The sequence below is a fragment of the Microtus pennsylvanicus genome, chromosome 14, assembly GCF_037038515.1.
Source record: "Microtus pennsylvanicus isolate mMicPen1 chromosome 14, mMicPen1.hap1, whole genome shotgun sequence".
NCBI lineage: Eukaryota > Metazoa > Chordata > Mammalia > Rodentia > Cricetidae > Microtus > Microtus pennsylvanicus.
Window position 1 is genome coordinate 3,790,829 of NC_134592.1, and position 16,783 is coordinate 3,807,611.

The following is a 16,783-nucleotide window of genomic DNA, read 5'->3' on the forward strand; positions in this document are numbered from 1 at the left end:
TCATTTCTCAACAATCTCACAGAGTCCAGGACTTTGTGAATGATTTCCCTTATGAGAAGAGGATGTCTCTATGAATCTATACTGCTTAATAAGGCAAGTATTTCTCTATCCTCACCCATGACAGGCACCAGCATCCCACCAAACTGCTGCTTTTCTTCCTTCCTCTCCCTCCAATCCCTACCTACATTTTCCCCAATTCCCCCATTCAGTTCTTCATTTCTATTCAGTGGAGGGCAGTTTTCCCATGGTTATCATGAAAACATGGTATAACATGATGCTGAGGAAACTCAATATGAGGAAAAGAGTCCCAAAAGCCACAAAAGTGTGAGAGACAGCTGCCATCCCACTTTTCAGAATCCTACAAGATCAAGTCACATAACTGTTACATATACAGAGGGCCTAGGTCAGCTCAATGCAGGCTCTGCTTTTCACTTATGACTTTGTGAGCCCTTATGAGATTAAGTTGACTTTTTGGCTTTTCTTGTAGTAGTCGTGACACCTCTGGAATCTACAATCCTTCCTCCTCCTTTTCTACAATATTCCCCAAGTCTGTCTAACATTTGACTGTGGGTCTTTTCATTTGTTTCCATCAGCTATTTTATGAAGCCTCTCTGATGACAATCAATGAGTATAGCAGAATAGAGTTAGTAATCATTTCATTAATTATTTATAATCACATGTGGTTTTATCTTAGGCCTCTGGGCTATCCATCCTCTGGATCATGGTCTGCCATATCTACGGTTGTCTCGCCTGTGTGACAAAATGCTTCTCAGGTGGTGGCCACCTCACAATGAGGGGCTCGTGCTTCCTGGAGCTTGGCCCCGGGCGGTTCCCTGGCAGTCTGCTGGAGTTGTGGTGCCTGATTGGCCTCAACGACCTTGTTCACTTTGTTCCTGGCGATGGTTTCTTGCATTGGCTCTGCTATCTTTTCTTCTGTTCTACTTTTCTCTTGACAAAAACTTAATCTGTTCAAAGAACTAGGAAACATTCCCAATGGCTCCTTGAATACGGAGGATCTGATGTGTCGGTTCCCTCCCTTGATTCAGGCCATTAATGTTATGATTAAGACTCTGGCTCACTCTCTGGGGGAATTTATGGATACCCTAGAACAGAAAGAGCTCACGATAGGAGATTTGGTAGAAGATGGGTAAATTATGAAGGAAAATGTATGGAATAGCATGAGTTACTATTTATGGAGAGGCTAGCCAGCATGAGAAATCCCTGGTGCATTTTAGATAGGAAAGAAAGGCAGGTTATTCTTGACAATATGAAGCCAGCCATTCAATATTGGAACATACCCTGGAGGTGGAATCCTAAAGAATAGTGTTTGGGTTTCCTTGGTTACCTTGAGGGAAGATATGATTTAGGACCATGAGAAAGCGCAGTTAGTTAGTGGTGTGAGACGAATTTCAAAGAAAAGCTCTGCCTACCTGGCCCTGACCGCAAGGCTTGCTGAGAATAATCAATTGTCTGTAATCATTTTTCTATGTAAGCTTTTATGTCTGCCAACTTCCTTCTGGTAATCTCTTAAAAGTGATGCTTGAATTTTAGTAAAGTTGCAGCAGATTCAAATCTCATTAGAGTTGTGTCTGTCTGTCATTCACCAAATCCTGGGTTCTCCTAAGCCTTCACCCCTGTTCTCCCTCGGTCTTCGATCTCCAAGAGAGTCAGTCCGTGGCAATGGTCCTCCAAGCAGTGTCAAGGGTGGATTCCCTTGCATGGCATGGGTCTCAAGCCAGACCAGTTATTGCTTGATCATTACCACAATTTCTGTGCCACCTATACCCCAGCACATCTTGCAGCCTAGAGGATTTGTGGATGGCTGGGTGTCCCAGTCCCTCCACTGAAAGTCTTACCTGATTATGGAAGATTGTCAGTTCAGTTTCTGTATGTCCTATTGTTAGGATTCTCAGTTGGATCACCTTCATAGATTCCACTGTACGTGTTTACCCTTTAAAGTCAACCTATCATTTTCTTGCTCCTCCACATTCATTTGCCAATTTTTATACCATTGGATATTTTCAGTTCTACGTCCTTACATATGTGCATTCATAATTATTTCTAACTATATGATATCTAAGGACTACAAATTTGTTCAAAGACACGTAGTTTGATTCTATAATTTATCTACTGTAGACAATACGAAATAACATTTGTATGCAAAAATTTCTGAGACATTTTCACTTTTGATCATTTGTGTGTTTTAGTATGCAATCTTCTGGAGAAACACTTGATAATGTCATGTATGTGAAAAAAGACTAGAAGTTCTCATAATTTACAAGTTTTGAAATCCTTTTCACAACTACTAACTGTGAATCTTTTGTCACAAGAGAAACAACTGTCTCTGACTGAAGTCTTTACTAAACTGAGAGCTTATAACTTGATGTTAATCTACAAGTCTGCACAAGGACTGGGGATATAGTATGTGTTTTCTTTCCTCAGACAAGATTAGAACTGGACTTTAGCATCCTACTGCCTGACCCAATGTCCTTTACCTCTTTCTTCTAAAGCTTATCTAAGAGGCACACTGTTCATGAATATACAAATCACATGAGTCTACGGTGGTAAATACAGAGATGTCCACACCTCAGAACAACATATGATCAGTGTCATCTCCACAGTCACTGAGCACACAGGTCCTTACCATGGAATGGAGCTGGATCACTCTCTTCCTCCTGTCACTAACTACAGGTAAAGGGGCATTCCAGTTCAAAATCCAAAGAGGGAATAAGGACTGATGTGACAATGACTCCTAAACTGTCTTTTCCCTACAGGTGTCCACTCCCAGGTACAGCTGCAGCAGTCTGGGCCTGAGCTTGTGGGTCCTGACACCTCAGTGAAATTGTCCTGCAGGGCCTCTGACGATATCAGTTATTACTATATTCACTGGGTGAAGCAGAGTCCTGGTCAGGGCCTAGAGTGGTTCGCAAGGATTTTTCCTGGAGATGGTAATACTAAATACGATCAGAAGTTCCAGGGCAAGGCCACATTGACTGCAGACACATCCTCCAACACAGTCTACATGGAGCTTAGAAGCCTGACTTCTGAAGACTCTGCAGTCTATTACTGTGCGAGACACAGTGTTGCAACCACATCCTGAGTGTGTCAGAAACCCTGAATGAGCAGGAAGTTGTCCTGGGACTGAGATGACAGAGATGACTAGCCTGAAGATTTACACAGAAATAATCTTTCTGAGTGTCTGTTTTTCCTCCTACTTCTCTATAAATAAAATGATCCTAATTGACCCCATTTACATGTTTCTCTGTAATAAAACATTAAAGAAAGGAAAACTGTGTTAATGCATAGTGACAGAATTATATCTGGATTTGAAGAGACTTGAACTTTTTGGAGTAGCTTTGAATAATGTATAATATGAATTTTACTAGTAAAATTCACAGAAACAGCATCTGACCAAACCAAAACTCCTCTCACAGGCTTAAGTAGCATGAATGTGTGTTTTTAAATTCTTCCTGTGTTGTGCAGCAGAATTTAAGTTTCTCAGAATGGAAGAGATATTTACATCCTAATGTACTACCACATAAGTGTAAATCTTATAAGTTGACAAAAATATCATTAAATTACTTTTCATACAACTGATTTATTTATCTAGTGTGTATACGTGTCAGTTAGAATAGGTTTGAGGTTATTCATAATAATCTGGTTTGAGTTTACTGCCTTTGCAGAAACATTACCCTAACTAGAGTTTCAGGCTTTTACAGACACCAACCTTCTTTGACACGCATCATCCTTCATATTCCTTTGGATATGATGAAGTCATTCATGTTCTATGGGGTGAGTGGTTTTGGGGACCTGGGACAATATCAAGCAACACAGAATCCCGTGGTACTTGATAATCTCAAGGGTTTGATTCAGTAAGAAATCTCTGTAGTGTAGAGGGATAGTTTGGCATGTTCCTGTAACCAATATAAATCCCCTTGAAATATGCTATGTACTCAATATCTATGTCAAAAACTTTATATGTTGTGGTAAGCAGGAATCTTGTTGGCCTATTTTATGGTAGAGACATTTAAACCTCTGTTGAATTTAAACTACAGTCTTCATAAAGCACTCTCTTATCTTCACCAACAGAAAAGCATTAATGATCAGCTGGCAAGGGAATCTCCTGATTCTGTTTTCTGAATTGAACAAGACTCAACAATGTAAGGCATCAGTCAAGTGACCGTAAGACCTTGATTCTAGCAATTGTTTGTTGCATGCTACAGAGCCATTTTGAAGTGCCCAAACCCCTTATACTGCAAACTAAAACACCTTATACTCCCCATTCTGTACAACCACTGTGGAATCAATGTGACTGCTCCAGCATCCAGCTATATCACTATAGAACATATACTCAAATGACTCTACCTCCTTTTAGAGACACTTACTCAATAATGTTCACTGCTACTCTACAGATAATAGCCACAAATTGGAAAGAGCCTCTTTGCTCCTGTTATCATACATTCGAGGATTACTTTTTTCTTGTGGAACAATTTTACTCCCTGACTTTGATGAGCACATTTATGATGATCTTTGAATCTCATGGAGATAATGTCAGATACATTCCTTTTTCAATATATATAATTTAATCATAAATGAAAAGTCATTGTGACATTGAAATGCCCTGGAATATGAACCAAGTGTAGGTACAGGTCTTATTGCCCATCCTTCCATGAAGGTTCAGTGCCTCAGCTGCCTCTCAGCACTGAGGGTTTGGTTTCTTTATACAGTGTTACTATAACTTTGTGGTAAGTGCAAACTCATGGTTTAGACACATCTTGATGTCTTTATATTTTAAACATTTAAATAAGAAGTTTATTCCTATAAATGAGTTGATCATTTTTGACATAGATTTCTTTAAAGAAATCAGTTTACTGAATTTTTTTCTATATTTTCAGTCATGTTCATACCACATAGTCACTGTAAAAGGTGTCCAAAGTTAGGCAAATCATTGTATTTCTTAACTCTAAAACATCCAAAGTGGCAAGAAAAAGAGATTGTATTGTGTTTTAACATGACAATAACAGTGAATAAAATCCTAGGCTTTGTGTGGTGAATTTTAGTGTCTTCTTTACTTCTGGTCCTCTTCTAGTTTGCTCAAGGTCTGAGAGAAATGAGCTAACTGATCATGTCTTTGCCTACAGTTTATGTTTTCTGTTGGTACTGTTTTTAAAGAATCTGAAGACAGCATAAAGATGAAGCTACTGATATTGAATAAATAGAAATCCCCAATACATGAAGCAGAAAATTAACAGATTAGTAGTCGATGAAATATCACTCTTCCCCATGCAATTATAGACTGCATAGATGCTAGCCTGTAACGTCACCCACTCTTCTCTGCTGCATTCACACGGTACTCATCAGATGTGTTATATACTGAATACCTGGCTCACCATGTGGGCTACTTTCTCTTGGGCAAAAGGTGAACTCCAGTGAGGTCTTCTCTCCTTCCCCTCACAGACTGGCTCACCTTGAGTCTCAGTACTTCAGTATTTCATGAAAGTCAACACCTGGCAAGGAATGCAAATCTCTCCTGGATTCACCCAACTCTGGGTTGAAAAACCAAAGCTGGGCCTGGGTACTCACTGGTGTGCATCTATGGACAGACTTCCTTCTTCATTCTTGCTTCTGATAAACCCAGCTTGAGAGTGCCAATGCTCACTAAGGGGCAGACTTGTATATTATCACCTATTCCAGCCTTATCCTCTGCTTTCCTTTCTCCACAGTTGTCCTGTCCCAGGTTACGCTGAAGGAATCTGACCCTGAGCTGTTGCAGCCCTCCCAGGATCTCATACTGACCTGCTCTTTCTCTGGTTTTTCACTGAGCACTTGTGGCATAGGTGTGGATTGGATCCGTCAGCCCCCAGGCAAGGGTTTGGAGTGGCTTGCAAACATTTGGTGGGATGATACTAAGTTCTACAACACATTCCTGAAGAGCCTGCTCACAGTCTCCAACCAACAACTGGGTATTCCTCAAGATCACCAGTCTGTATACTGCAGGTACTGCTACATAGTTCTGTGTACAGAGAGCACATTGACACAGCCTCAGCTGACAGCAGTACAATAGTCCAGGCTGCTTCTCAGCTCTATGCCTTCCTCCTAAAATTTATGGATTTGGGATTGGACACAGTTTTCCTGATAGCCTCTGGGGATTCCTCTACACCATTTGCTTCAGAACCCTGGCTTCCTGATACAAATGAAGTCCCTTTTAAAAATTATTCAGGAATGAGAATCTGTTCCTAAGACTTTTATGGAGGCCTAAAAATGTGAACATAATTCCATCTCGTCTGAAAGTCAAACAGTTTTGATTTGTCCAAAGTTGTTGGCAAGTGAGATTACACATCCTGACCTAGGATGTGGTTACTTGGTCCTTTTGACATTACGATGGTTCATATAGGCAGAGCCACTCCATCCTGTCCAAGGATCACTATTTTCAAGCATACCAAGGCTCCTCATTTTGAAATAGGAGTTTTCACCTTGAGAATGATTGCCTTCAGGATACTCTGTCTAGAGTGAGTTCACTGCCTAAACAACAGAGTGCTAATGACTTGATGTCGTAGTATTGAAGCAAATAACTGTTCCATTTGTCTTTTCTATCATGCTAAAGAAGTTTTTTGTCTTCTCTGCCCCGTTGTATTGGGGTATAAAAGCATATAAAAGTTAAATGCAGGCAAATTTCAGTATTCCCTGGAACTCCCTCCTGATACTATCCTATGCTTCTATTTTATTATTTTCATGCGTATATTCAAACTCATTAATGATTTTTCTTATATTCATGCCCCTACCCTGGTAATTGTTAACTCTCCTGAAGCTGGTCTCCATCAGTTTTTTTTTAAGTATTAAGGGTGTCTTGTTCCTAACCCAGGTGGTTTAGGGTTGTGTTTCCACTCAGTCTTTGGCCTCAAATCCCCCAAAGAGAAGATTCCAAATGATTGCAACCTTCAGTAAACTACTGAATAATTGGAAGATTGGCATTCCTAGACAAACATTCATAAATTGAATCATTGGCCAAAGTGGCTTCATGTAAATCACAAAATAACTCAGGCTACTGCCAAGGCTTGGTTGCTCTTTCACAATCTGATGGTAAAACCCTATTGTTAAAGACAACACTTATACATCTCATTGGACATGGACAATTTGAGTAGGTACCTTACTAGAGGTCTTACCTACTGACTCCATAGCAGTAGAAGGTACTTGGCAGGCTCTCAGAGGAGAAGTGTAATAATAAACCTAACAACAAACTGTGACCCACAATGGTGATCTGCCTTTAGTTATGCTTGTGTATTCATTAGTGGCACAAATATTGGGGGAGTAATCAGCCATTTTTTTGATTGGATTTAAAGACAACTCCATGAATGTAAACCATGTTTGAAACTACTAGAACATTCTAGAACTTGTAGTGAGGTTGCTTGCAGGAAAACCAATATTATGGTAAGGCCATGGTTTTCCACTTGTGGGGTATGACCTTTTTGGGAACTGAACTACCCTGTCACAGGGTCAAAGAACTCTTTCACAGGGTTCACATATCAGGTACCTTGCAAGTCAGATATTGACATTGATTCATAGTAGAAAATTACAGTTACATAATAGCCGCAAAATAATTTTATGTTTAGGTGGTCACTACATTATGAGGGACTATATTAAAGGTTTGCAGCAATAAGAAAGTTGAGGGCCAATGTGCTAAAGGAATATAACAATAATTCCCAATGACATGCCTGTATATGCATATTAATCTGTGCTTCACACAAGTATCATTAGTGTAGCTTCTTCTTTCAGAATATGGGAAATAACATAGAGAATCTCAAATGGACCATCTATAGAGCATGAGCAATATGGGAGCACTAAGTTATAAATCTGTTGTCTTAAACAAATGTTGTCCTCAGGACCCAAGGACTAATGTAGAAGAGATAGGAAGACTTTAATTGTCAGAGGTTTTGAATGAGTCAAAGGAAACAGTCTCTTCCAGACACAATAGGATTGATACACATATGAACTCACTAGATTTGCAAGTAGACACAGGGCTTGCACATGTTCAAACAACATGGGATTCTACTACCAAGAGGGGAAATAAACAGGACTCCCCATTCTAATGAAGAAACTATCTGCAACTGGTATGAACATGCCTAGAAAAATTAGGGGACTTCAGGGGAATTTCACTGGGTGAATTAAACACACTTCCCAGTAGGTTTTATACTACACCAATAAATCACACATTTTTTTGAAGATTTTTTTTAACTACATAAATTTATTTGGGCATTTTCTTGTCTTGCTGATCTTTTGATTACATTGTTCTGTTTCTGATTCTTGTGTTTTTTTGAGTCTCTATCTCTGTGTGTGGGTGTGTGTGAAAGAGAGAGAGAGAGACAAAGACAGAGATTCCGAGAGAAAAAGAGAGATGGGTTGTTTTTGAAAGACTGAAAGAAAGTAAGGAAGTGCGATTTCGTTAGTAAGGAGGTGAGGAGTATCTAGAAGCAGTTCGGAAAAAGAATAAATATGGTCAGAGTATGTTGCTTAAAAACAATTTTTTTCAATAAAGAAAATTGATTTCTTTACTATAATCCTCCTCCAAAATTGTGTATTGAATTTTTCAATAAATGAGGGTATTGTGTATAGATTAATATGTTTATTAATGTTTCTGGCATGCACATGAACAAGCTGGTTGGAGAGTTTCCAGTTTCTACTGAACTATTGATTCCATCTCTTATAATCGAGTAGAATCTATGAAGATTTCTTAATATTTTACTGTTCAGATGTTTTATCTCAACATGTGCAGAGTCATTATAGAAAAGTGCTCCCTTACAAATGTACTTAAGCACAGACACAATAAAACAAATATTTGTAACTGACATCAAAGATTATAATTCAGTTTCCATCCACTTATTTCATATAGTCTTACATGACATCATTGGGACAGGATGATCTAAGATTCAGACTCTTCTTACTGTTGGTCCATTTTCATTTCTCTAAGTCAAGTTGTCACTCATTATCTATTCTTGGAAACACAGGCCTGTTTCAGTACTAAGTCCAAAATTGTTTCAGCTCAAAGAGTCACCCAGTCCTGAGATGGATCAGTGTTTACTCATTCATATCAATGTTCTCACTCTCCTGTACAATAATGTACAATTATTTACTCTGTCTATAAAACAATGAAAAATGAGTGACTTACCATGAACAGAAATGAATTGGATCATCATTCTTCAGTTGAGAATGTCCAACATATCACTATTTGACACAGACAATGACTTTCTTGTCCTTGATGATGCTGATTCATGAAATTCTTGAATTTTCTGAGGTGAACGACCTGCAGATCTTGTTTGTAACTTTTGTTGGAGGAAATTGTACAGCTATCTTTAAACATATCTAAACTTTTTTTCCTGCACCTGAGGTATATGACCACTGAGGAAATCATGCTGTATCAATCTTTGAGTGAATCAGAGAGAGGAGGTCAGAACGAGGTTCCAGATACAATGCTTTTTGCAAAGAGTGTTATCAATACTGCAAATGGTTCTCAGGACCTTGAGCAATGTTGAAAAGCATCAATGATAGCAAAATGAAATAAAGAACTGCTGAGAATTCTGATGAGTGAAAGCGAGCCCAGCAGAGAAGTATGGAAAATACACACAGTAGAGTGTGAGTGAGAATGCCAGACATCAATGTGTGCATGTATTTTATGGAAACCTTTGCCCAGCTCAACACACATTGCCGCAGCTCAGCCTGTGCTGTGATCCTCACATTAGTTTAACTTAGGGAAAAAACAATGCCATCTTTTTACGATGTCACTGTGTCAAGGCTTTAGTGCATGAATCCAGTGATGGGGAAACGTATCTTTGTAAATCAATATCACTTAATCTGCCAAAATTCCTTCACATTATCACTCATGATAGCCATTAGATTCCCATGATGCTGGGCTGTGAAGCACACCATCATGCACATTACCCAGGAGAGCAGAGATGCTGAAATCCAAGGGGAGCCCCACCACCTCCTGCAGTACCCTGGATTGTAGGGATAGCTGCTCCTCTGCATGGAAAGAGAATCTTGTCCTCAGGGTGTTTCTCGGTGTTCTGACACCCAGAGGACATCATATAAATTCTGACCTGTGATTGAAGAAAAGCCACACATTGGACTGGTCCCAGATTTCTCTATCCTGCAACATTAGGTCCATATGATTTGTGATCCTGAAGTTAGAGCAAAACATAAGTGAATAGCCTCACTTTCGATACCACACATTTCTGCTTAATTCTGCGAATGTCCATTTCTGATATTTAATCATATATGCATGCAAAATCTTATATATTGCTGTTAGCTTATCTCATTCTTTGGGCACATTCCAAAACATTTTTCATCATTGAAAACATTCATCTCCTAAAAAGCTTTACAAATACATTCTTTGCCAGATATTGTCCAACCAGATCTACTTCTTCATACCTGAAATACCAGGTCTGTATATTATCCATATCTGGTATTTGACTGTTGATCATAACTGAATAAAGATAGAATGGAACCATACTTATGAGCCCTGTCAAAACTGCAGCTTGTTAAACAGACTGAGTCATGGTATACATTCTGTGAGTGTCCTTTTATCCATCTTTGTCTGTTATTTAACAGGCCTTGAGGACAAAGGGGAAAAATGTTGAAAGGAAACTGTGTAAGTGACCTTAAAGAAGAATGGAGACAGCCCTCCATTCTTTTGATGAAAAAGCTCAACGTTATTCCAGGGTATGGGAATATGTAGAATTGGGTTGTTTGGAGAGATACAGTAATTTGCATTAAGTTGCAAGCTTCTATCATGCAGTTAAATTAGTAGAAGCATGGCCATATCAAAATTTCTAGAGCACTTGCCTAATTACTATGTGGGTCATCAAGAGAAGAACATTTGTGGGAGATGTGTTAAAGGTATGGTAGACTGTAAAATCTGATCAGTCAGCAATGTCTACCAACACATTCACTATATTTCCATATCCTTCTTAATATATTTTTCTGAAGTTGTTAACTGATCTATAGGTACCACATTGGTGCCTCCTGTTCTGTTGGCTCTCGTGTCTGGAAACAGGTGGGAGCATGAACTAAACTCAGACTTTGTGATTCTCTGACTTCAGGTGCTCTGTCCCAGGTATAGAACAAGGAAGGCAGCCAAGATTCTGCTCTTTCCTGTGGTTACAAGAGGGAATTGCTAGAGTTGGATACGTACAACTGTCACCAGGGTGAAACCTAGTTTTGAGAGGGACATTGATAATTATATAGGCATTATCTAAAATAAATTTCTAAAATATCTATTCAGCATCTCCAGGTTAATCAAAATCCATTTACATATGCAGCTGAACTCTGTATTTAATGCCTATTTTACAAGTTAAACCAGACTGGGCAAATTCAGTGCAAGCCATGACAAATCAACTTGCAAAGGATCAAAGGACCAGCAGGGGGCACAATGAAGCTAAGAATCCCCATTATAGAGATGGGGTGAAGTGTGGAGGGGATTCTGTATCCTCTGTGGTTTCCTTTCTTAAAGTCTGTTAACTGACCTGCACCAGCTGTGACTGACGTATGATGTTTCCATGGTCATACACAATAGTTTCCTTTTCAAACTCCATACAAGTTTGTATATTCTTTTAAAATTTTATTCAGTTTTATTTACTTTATACAGTTTTGGAAAAAAAGTGTACATTATATTCTGATTACTGAATCCCCTCTTCAAATTCACACCCTCTCCTTCTCTCTGTATAAAGCAAACAATGAAAAAAGAAAAATTAAAATAAAAAGCATTTATGTAAGAATAAAAACAGGAACTTAGATACATATAACCCATAACAGCACTCAAAATGAAGAAATGTTATACAGGTAAAAGTTGAGTAAGACTGAAGAAATAACGTAAAATGTGAAATCAGAGAAAATATCTATAAAATATTGCATTTATTCTGTGTTAGCCATCTACTGAAAGACTTGTGTCCAGTCCCGAGTGAAGTAAGTGCACCCAAAAATACTTCAGCAGAGAAAACAAACATTTCCTTTGCAAGGAAGTATCAATTATAGAACTTCTTGGTTAAGGAATGAAAGTCTGTGTCCTTGTTCTTCTCTGAACATTGGGACCCCATTAGGATAATACTCTGTGCTGACTCTGCATGCTTACCCGTCTCTGTGACTTCATATGTGCATCAGTCCTGTGGTGTCTGGAAGACACTCTTTCTTTGGAGTTATTCACCACTTTTACCTATTAAAATTTATTCATATTTTAAATTCTTTCTCAGAAACAAGGTCTAACTATTGAGCTAATGTAGACAAATAAGAACATTGGCAATACCTCATACTGTTCTCAACACCTGTGGGGCCTTCCTGATTATTAAATCGTAGAGAGCTGTCTTGTGCCCATACAGAAGTGTTCATTAATAACTCATGGTTTCTGGGAGCAGAACAGTTCACCCTTGCTGCTATCTGTGTTCAACTAATCATTAGTTAATTTAAAAAAAAAACTTTGTACTAAACAGAAATTTCTCCCTGCTGGGTAATTTTTCTTTTGTAGCAAGGAGCAAGGCAGCCAGAAGGGAAAGAAGAACATCAGGGACCCTATTCAGTAGCAGACCTCTTGATCTACAATATCAGACTTCAACTAAGATGTATCAACTAGTGCTTAATAGTTATGTAATAATGAACTACTTTCTACTTGGATTTGTGGTCAGATTCATAGGAAAGTATTCATCCTTGGTAAACATGTTAAAAAATACCCATGACTGGAGATGACATAGTATTTACCTAGTAGATCCTATTTGTATGTTCATATTGTTAAACTGTCTTACAAATATTTTAGTCTATTTCCAATAAGTCAATGCTGCTTTCAGCCTTGATCCCAGAATTTCTTCTGTGCTGAGTTTCATAATTAACGCAGACATTCATGACTACTCAAAGTGCTGAAAATGAATGTTTAAGTACACACTCTCAGATGAGTCGTTTAACCTCCCACCTAAAGTACAAAACTATCACAAAGAGGCACTGGGAAGAATGTAAGATCCAGAATATAGGGCAGAAACTCATGGAATTCTAATGTTAATACTTGACTTGACCATTGCACATATGAACTAACAGTCACTATAGTTTCCAGCATAAGACATGAACAAATCCAGACAAACACAAAGACAGACTGACAGCCTGTGAAATTGCTGAGCATGTAAAGGTGTCTACTGGCAGCCTTAACAATTCTATTTTGATTGCATACAGCGACATTGTAAAATACAACAATTTAATTTATTAAATTACCCCATTGGTAAATACATCCCCCTTGGTGCATGTGTGCACTGCTCTCATCATAAAATAAAATACAATATTTTAAAATATTGCAACATGGAGAGGGACTCATGAAGGCCCACAAAACATGGAAGACTGTTTGCCTTTTAATACTGATGAGGAAATTATAATCACTTTTTTTGTATGGGTTCTGTAGGTTCTCTATGTACTTGAGAATGATCCCACCTCAATGTGTTCATATAGCACTGATTGGATTCACTGTGTTAACAAAGAAAAGAGGTCAGCAATATGGGAAAGAGATTAAATGGAAGGTCCCAAGTTGAGCCAGAGGGACATATTTATGGTAGATTTGATCATAAAACATAGCATACATCAAAATTAAGAATAAGAAAAGTCATTTTGAAAACTGTAACTATTTTAATATATGTTTAGAATTTTCACTCAAAATGATATTGTAGACTGTGTAAATTTCCTGAAAATCACTACTCTTTTATTTCTTGACCTACCTGTTTTTCCACTTATTATGCTAGACAGTTTCTTTTAAACATTTTTATGTATTGGCATATATAAATGTTTTGTCACAAAATCTACAAACTAATAATGAAATACTCTTATAATGTCTACATTTCTAAGTGGGTCTTTAACTATAGTTGCATTGAATTTCCTGAGAGTGATGCCATTTCTTTATTTCCTTTAGATAAAATATTTCTGTTCTATTGCATATATAAACACATTTTCTTGCTGGAATCATCTGTTTACAATTATATTTATTTCTATAATTCAGTTATTAGAGAAAGTGATGTAATACACCTTGATAACCAAATGTTTCTACCTTTTGATCATTTATGTCAGTTTTTATTTATTTTATATTTAACAAGGTGCAAAGGCAAATATAAATTGTACATATCTGAAAGGATGCTACGAATTCTGCAAATTTAGCAGGTTTTGTAATTACTAATGGCCATCATCTTCATAATCACAATCACCTGATAAACAATCTGATAACCTTGTGTCAAGGCGAGTAACTGTTTCAGGCCTGAATCAATTGAGATCTTAGGCCCTGATGTTATTTACAGAGGGTCTGCACAGTGCTCAGGGAAGAAGTACGAGATCATTTCCCCAGAAAGGATTAGGATTTGAACCTTAGCATCTTGCTACCTGACCCAGGTGCCCTGTACTTCCTTTTTCTCCAACTCAACTAGGTACTTATCTAAGAAGTCCCTGCTCATGAATATGCAAATCACATGAGCTTATGGTGGTAAATACAGGGATGCACACACACCATAACATCATATGATCAGTGTCCTCTCTACAGTCACTGAGCACACAAGGTCTTCACCATGGGATGGAGCTATATTGTACTCTTCCTATTGGCAGCAGTTACAGGTAACACTCTCCCCAAATACAGATTTTCACACTCTCAGGTGACAATGGCATCCACTTCGCCTTTCTCTCTGCAGGTGTGAACTCACAGATCCAGCTGCTACAGTCTGGGGCTGAGCTGGTGAAGCCTGGGGCTTCAGTGAAGATGTCTTGCAAGACTTCAGGATACACCTTCACTGGCTACTATATGCACTGGGTGAAGCAGAAGCCTGGGCAGGGACTGGAGTGGATTGGAAGGATTGATCCAGAAAATGGTGAAACTAAATATGCTCAGAAGTTCCAGGGCAAGGCCACACTGACTGCAGACACATCCTCCAGCACAGCCTACATGGAGCTCAGCAGCCTGACATCAGAAGACTCTGCAGTCTATTACTGTGCAAGACACAGTGTTGCAACCACATCCTGAGTGTGTCAGAAACCCTGGAGAAGCAAGAAGCTGCCATTAGACTGAAATGGCAGAGAGATTAGCCTGGAGACTTGCTGAGAAATAATCATTATGAGTGTCCCTTTGTCAAATCAGTCTTTAAGGTCTTTGTCACCTTTTCAAAAGGACTGCTGGGAAGGAAGTGATGCTGATTCAGGATGCCTCGTAGCAGGCCATAACTTGACCAGATGTTTACCAGTTACCACCTCCACTGACATGATTCTTTCTTATAAAGCAGAATAGGACAAACTGTAGCAATACATTCTGATATAAATATCTCTTAAACCTCAGGGACTGGAACTGTTGTTGGAGTAGCTGGGATAAAGCTATCATCATGTTAGTATAACGGAAATCAACAGCATTTGGTCAAACAAAAGCCCCTTTCATAGTACAGTTTGATTTCCTACAAAGAAGCAAGGGTAGTTTGTTGGAAGGGGTCACTATAGATGTTGGTTTAGGTTCTTAAAGCTGTTCTATGAAATCAAATTGTATGTTTTTAATTATTGATACATTGTGGTCATGAATTGTTATTGGCAGTAGCAATCAAATTTCTTACTCTTTTAGGATTAAGGATTGTCAAGCTGTGGAATCCAGAGGGTATAGAATTTGCTACTTTGGCAACAAATTGGGCTTCTCCATAGATAGCATTGGGGGCAGAGCAATGGGATTCCAAGCTGGGAATATAAGAGGCCTGGTCCTGTTCATCAGCAGCCCTGGTTGCTCATTTGCTTGCTTTCTGAAATTGGATTGTCTTTGTCTCCACATCTAGATTGACACTGACTGGATCAGTGAAATTGCATCTTACATTTTGCAGGTATGTTAGAGGAAGGTTTACTATCCTAGGCTGATTGTCAAGTTTTTGTTTATATTTGAGAATTTTTATTACCCTCCACATTTGAAACATAAAGGAAGCCACAAGGAAACTGCCAGAATCTGACCTTTTCATTCCTCTGTGCCATCGTTTTTTGGCATGGTTGTATAAAGTCAACAATAGTAGGAGAGGCATTAACAACTACACAATGAATCTTTGTTAGATAAAATTTGTATTTTAATAAGCAGATGAAAGAGACAACGCAGAAGCAGGTTCTTTATTATCAATGTGCTGCTCTATAGCTTCTTGTAAATGACTTACAAATTCATAAAAGGATCTGTAGGTTTTGCATATAGTGGGAAAGATGTCTTGGGAGTATTAATATCAAGAACTTTATTCCAAGTTCTTTTTTATAAACTTTTTTATTGAGAAAAAGAAAAAAAAGTTTCCGCCTCCTCCCAGCCTCTTATTTCCCTCCCCTTCCTCCCACCCTTCTCCCCCTCCCCCCACTCCTCTCCATGTCCCTCTCCAGTCCAAAGAGCAGTCAGTGTTCCCTGCCCTGTGGAAAGTCCAAAGTCCGCCCCCTTCCGTCGATATCTAGGAAGGTGAACATCCAAACTGGCTAGGCTCCCACAAAGCCAGAACATGAAGTAGGATCAAAACCCCATGCCATTGTCCTTGGCTTTTCATCAGCCCTCATTGTTTGCCATGTTCAGAGAGTCCGGTTTTATCCCATACTTTTTCAGTCACAGTCCAGCTGGCCTTGGTGAGCTCCCAATAGATCAGCACCACTGTCTCAGTGGGTGGGTGCACACTTCGCAGTCCTGACTTCCATGCTCATGTTCTCCCTCCTTCTGCACCTTATTGGGAACTTGGGGGCTCAGTCCGGTGCTCCAGTGTGGGTGTCTGTCTCTATCTCCATCCATCACCAGATG

At 38.8% G+C, this 16,783-nt stretch overlaps 1 long non-coding RNA gene across 1 annotated transcript; it reads left to right on the forward strand.

Annotated features, from left to right (window-relative positions):
- Positions 1 to 14,526: 14,526 nt before the first annotated feature.
- Positions 14,527 to 14,995, forward strand: LOC142835017 (uncharacterized). Its single transcript, XR_012907711.1, has 2 exons — positions 14,527 to 14,616; positions 14,691 to 14,995. It is a non-coding gene; the product is annotated as an uncharacterized LOC142835017 (long non-coding RNA).
- The last annotated feature ends 1,788 nt before the right edge of the window (positions 14,996 to 16,783 follow it).